Consider the following 5,088-nt stretch of genomic DNA (forward strand, 5'->3'; position numbering starts at 1 on the left):
GACAGTGAAAACAGAGCCCCAAGGGGGGTCCTGGTGGCAGCCTCTGTTAGTTGCAAGAGTCGGGGAAAATAATGCTCCCCTCCAAAAGCCCCGCAGCTGTGTCTGCACTTCGGAAACTGCCAAGTGAGGCCCGCGGGGCGCTACCCTGCAGAACTCTCAGCGAGAAATGTGTGTTTTAAGGCGCTAAATATGTGGTCATGAGCTAGAGCGGCCCCAGGAAGATCGCACCCTCCCCAGCTTGGCCAGAGTAAGTGACAGCTTCAGTGTCCTGACGTTTGACCAGCTTCACCTATCTTACACTTTGCTGCTTTGCTGAAGTAATAAAATAACACCCGCGCTATTTTAGAGCAGCACATGTTGTTTTCAATCAGCCAACTTCAATCTGTGCCCTGCCTCAGAGCATTTTTTCATAAGAACAAAATTGTACACTGCGGGTATCTGCAAGTAGATTTTCATGTAAAATATATATGTATATATAAGACCCTTATATTTAATTCATCTTTAAAAACTGTGTTTTACAGAAGCAGCTGTCATTATTGATCAAAGCCCAATTTGGTTGGGGTCTCAGGGGCTTTTCTGTTTGGTTTTTGTAAACAAAAGCGAGGGCGGGCCCCTGGGTCTCCATCCAGAGTTTGGGGCAGCATCTTGGTGGAAAGTGACACAAAGCCTCGGCCCCTCCCACCCTCCTGCGGCCAATCAGCTGGCGGGGCCCGCCCCCTCAGCGCCCTCCCCTCAGCCTGAGACTTTCCTGGTCCCAGGCCTCGGGTCCACCGCCGGATCGCTCCTCTGTGGTGGGGATCGCCGCTGCGCTCTCCTCGCTAGTCCCATCTGCGCCCAATCCTCAGCAGGCAACAGCGGAACAAAGGGTGAGTGGTGATCGCGTTGAGGTCTGGACCAGAGGAGGCGACAAAGGCCACAGCGCGGGGGGCGGGGTGGGAGGGGGACGGGGAGATGGTGAGGATGGGGGTGGGGTCAATGGGGGACAGGGTTGTTCCTCAGGGACTCCCCCTCCACCTCTCCCTCTGTCGCTTCTTCTGTGTCACCTCTGCAGCTCGGCATCCATTTCATAGCTATTTCATCCTTGCTTGCCCAGAGGCAGGCGACACCCTGTTTTCTTGTTACTTGGTCTGTGATCCGCAGGGGGCCGTTGGAATGATCAAAGGTGAAGGAAGGTGCGGTGAGCTTGCTCACCAGCTTGAGGCTCGGGACTGAATTCTTCCAAGGAGGCTCTGTTGCTCAACGCTCAGCCCAGGTATAGGGAGGGCCCCGTCTCCCAAGTACTCAGGGCGCCCCTCTCGGCTCTTGTCGCTTCTGGAGAGACCAAGGGGGCGCCTGGCTTAGGGAAGGGTTTAGGGTGAAGCAGCCAGGGCCAGGTCGCAGTTGCCAGATAAACAACGCGAGCTGGCCTTGAAGCTGGCCCAACCTGCAGAGGGGAGAGAGAAGGCCTGCAGTACAAGGAGCAAAAAGATCTTTACCGTTTGGATACTCGCGGAAGCTTGGAAGAGACGCAGCTCTTAACTAGACTTAAAGAACACGTGTCCCTGTCTAGCTGACTAACCATCTGTCCTTTCGTCCTCCAAAATAATGATTAATTGCTTAAGTGTATTTCAATACTTTGCTTTCTTTTTCACCTGGTTTTGCCTTTTGAAAAATTTACAATCGAAAAGACTATGCAACACTGAAGAGCAGATGTAAGGATAATAAAATAAATGTTTGATTATCTTGTAGGTCAAGAAATAGGTCACTGTAATATCTCAGATGTCATAATGGGGAAAGGGGCTACATTCCTTCTCCTCTGAGAAAGGACACCTGGTCAAAATTCTTCTTGTGAGCATTTCTTGCTTTTCTTTACACTTGTCAGTCTGTATGTCCCCAAAACATGCATTGATTTTGCTTATCTTTTTGCATTCTTACTAATGAGTGTCATCTTGTACATCTTCTTAATTTTTTGTGTCTTATTGCTTCTTTCATTGTCATTGTTTATACTATATTTTTTCATTTTACTGGCTCAGTGGGCATTTGCATAATCTCAGCATCTGCATAACTATGTGACAAATACTCCCCAACATCTACCCACTTAAAGCCAAAAGAACCCAAAACAAACAAAAGCAAACTCCTCCTCTGTTATCTCAGTTTCTGCAAATCAGAGAAGCAGGCATGACAGAGTCTCTTGAGTCCAGCTCTGTCAGGGTGTCACGGTGCTGGCTGGGGCCTGAGTCCTCTCACGACCTTAGAAAGGCTTGTGGCCCTGACCATTTAGGCTGAACATCCTGTGTCTTTGCCACTTGGACTTCTGTATAAAGTTGGCCACAGCATGGCAGCTTAATTCTCCCAAAGTGAAGGCTAACAGACGAATACAGAAAGAGAAATCACAGATCACTCTGTCATTTTTGCCATTTTCATAAGAGAAACACTAGGTCGAGCCCACACTGGAAGGGGGAGGATTTCCCACAGGCACGAGTACCTGAAGGTAGGGACTACTAATGGGCATTTTCAGGCTGCCTGCTACCAGGGGTATCAAGATATATAATTCCCTAACATCCTTGTACACATGTGCAGGAGTTTCCCTGGAGAATACATCTTGGTTTAAAAATGCCAGATTGCACAACTTGAACATGTTCAGCTTCATCAGTTCATTTCCAGCGTATTCCAAAAATGTAGAACAAGTTTGCACTCCTTCTGGAGAGAGAAGAGTATCCATGTTGTTCCACACACTTGCATAAGTTGATTTTACCAATTTTCTTTTTTAGTCAATCTGAGAGGCATGGAATAACATTCCACTGGTATATGTGTAATAACTTTTACGTGTACATATAGATATGGAGACAATTCATTTGTCATTGTCTGCCAGTGTATACTGGCCTATGACTATCATTTCTGTACTATCCTTATCTGACATTGCTATCATCATAAATTAACATGGGTTGTATTCTTTGGGGATTAATGGAAAAATTGTTGCAAAATTGAAATGACCCAGTATTTGAATATTTCCTCAAATCATCTAGAAAGCCCTCTGGGTTTAGCATTTAGGAGATTTTTAACTTACTGATTTAATTACTTCAATGACTGTAAAGCTATTAAGATTTTCATATGGGGTTGCTTTTGGTAAATCTGCCTATATACATGTATTCAATATTCATGATCAAATCCAAGACCTTGTACACTCAAGACAGACACTAATGCAGAGCCACAGCTACAGCCATGATGACTTTAAATCTTTTGGAATCTTTGCCTCAAATACACCTTTACTTTTTTAATTAATTAATTAATTAATTTTGTGGTACCACCTGCGCTTGCCAGGCAGGCGCTTGTTCTACTGAGCTATCTCCCTGGCCCCCATACATTTACTTTTTCTTTAGAAAAAAAAAGTATATTTGATTGTTCTTAAAAATCTGGATAAAAAGATATTATTGTATAATTTATAACATCTCACTGAATAATTGCATCCATTTATATTTATTGTAACTCTTAGTGTAATTACTCTAACATTATATTATTTCTTATAACATATTTTTGCCTTTTTTATTCCTTTCCTTCTTTTTGTCCCCTCTTTTACATTTCCCCATTATTTTTTCTTCCTTTTTTCCTGGAAGTTAAACTCTCTGAGTTTAATGTTTCATGAATATTCTAGTTTTGTTACACATTTAACACATTCATTGGATTCTCAGCTTTTAGAATATTTAACTAGTCTTTTAATACACTTAACAGCATATATAAATTAAGTAACATTCATTGTCAGTCTTCAAATTCTAATGTCAGTCTTCAAATTCTAATGCTCATCCAAAATGTCAGGTGTTTATTTTTATTACTAGAAAAGTCAATGCTTGATTTTCCAACATATGTATTGATATGTTTGCTCATAAGTCTTGCTCTTAATACACTTAGAACAAAGTTCATCAATCTTTTTTTTTTTTTCCTGTATTTTAGGGAGGGGTCTAAGGGTGTTCAGGGTCTCTCTACAAGATTGGACTCACAATGACCTGCCTGTTTACAGCCTCCCAAGTGCTGGGATTGCAGGTGCGTGCCATCACGCCCTGTCTCAATTGCCATCTCAGTGCACTCTGGGGGCGTGTCCAGCATGGCAGGCCCAAGGATCAAATCCCCAGCCCCTGCGCCTGCTTGCAGGCACTTTAATCTGCTGAGCTATTTGGCCAGCCCTCATTAATCTTAAGTGTATAACTCAATAAACTCATGAATGAGGTCAGTATATAGACTATTTTCTGCAGCGCAGAAGGCCCCTTTGATCTTTCCCATTTCTGTTCTCAGAGTCATCATATATTGATCAAATCCTGATCTTTCCAGTCATTGACTTAAAATTAATTACTATACGTGCTAGTTTGTTTAAACGCAACATGAGCCCTATGAGATTCATTCTTACAGTAGCATGTAGCAGTACTTTGCTCTTTTTCTTTGCAGTATACCATGTTGGGTAAATCCGCCACAAGTTACTTACCTACTCTGTCGATGGACATTATTTTCCAACTTTTTCTTTGGCTATTAAAATAAAAATAATTTGATTACATCTTGTAGTAGACATGAACATACATCGAGTCAGCATAAATAATTTTAGTTTTGCAAAATGATAGTAGTAGTTTAACCTCCCATCAGGAATATATGTACATGGTAGCTCCAGACCCTTATCACCATTTGATATTGTTATTACAATTACTTTTAATCATTCAGAATGGATGTAGATATCTTACTGTGGCTTTTACTATGCATTAATCTGGTGCCTGTTTATATTAAGCATATATTCATATGGGCACTGACCATTTCAATTTCATCTTTTATAAAATGTTCATGTCTTCTTCCATTTAATTATATGAGAATTTTTAAATATGTTCTGTGTATGTACATTCATCCTTCATTGTGTTTGTTGATGAGTTGAAAGGATAATATCGCCTTCTAATTTGTGGGATACCTTCTTATTTTGGTAATGGTATCTCCTCATAGAAATAACTTCCTGATATAATTTTAATAATACCTAAGTTTTACAATTAAATCTAGACAATTGACATTAGCACTGAGTCTTATTGAAGAAATTTTATCCCTTGATTTTTATCCTATGCTTGTTTTGTCATTCACATT

At 41.6% G+C, this 5,088-nt stretch overlaps 1 protein-coding gene across 1 annotated transcript in view; it reads left to right on the forward strand.

The window, feature by feature from the left end:
• Window positions 1-757: 757 nt before the first annotated feature.
• LOC101586474 (TRPM8 channel-associated factor 1) overlaps window positions 758-5,088 on the forward strand; it is a 45,856-nt gene continuing 41,525 nt past the window's right edge. Inside the window, exon 1 of the mRNA XM_023712858.1 lies at window positions 758-866. The gene's annotated coding sequence lies outside the window, so the exon portion shown is untranslated. The remainder of the gene's footprint in view (window positions 867-5,088) is intronic.

The sequence above is a fragment of the Octodon degus genome, unplaced genomic scaffold (genome assembly GCF_000260255.1).
Source record: "Octodon degus isolate 3935 unplaced genomic scaffold, OctDeg1.0 scaffold00027, whole genome shotgun sequence".
In the NCBI taxonomy this organism is placed as follows: Eukaryota; Metazoa; Chordata; class Mammalia; order Rodentia; family Octodontidae; genus Octodon; species Octodon degus.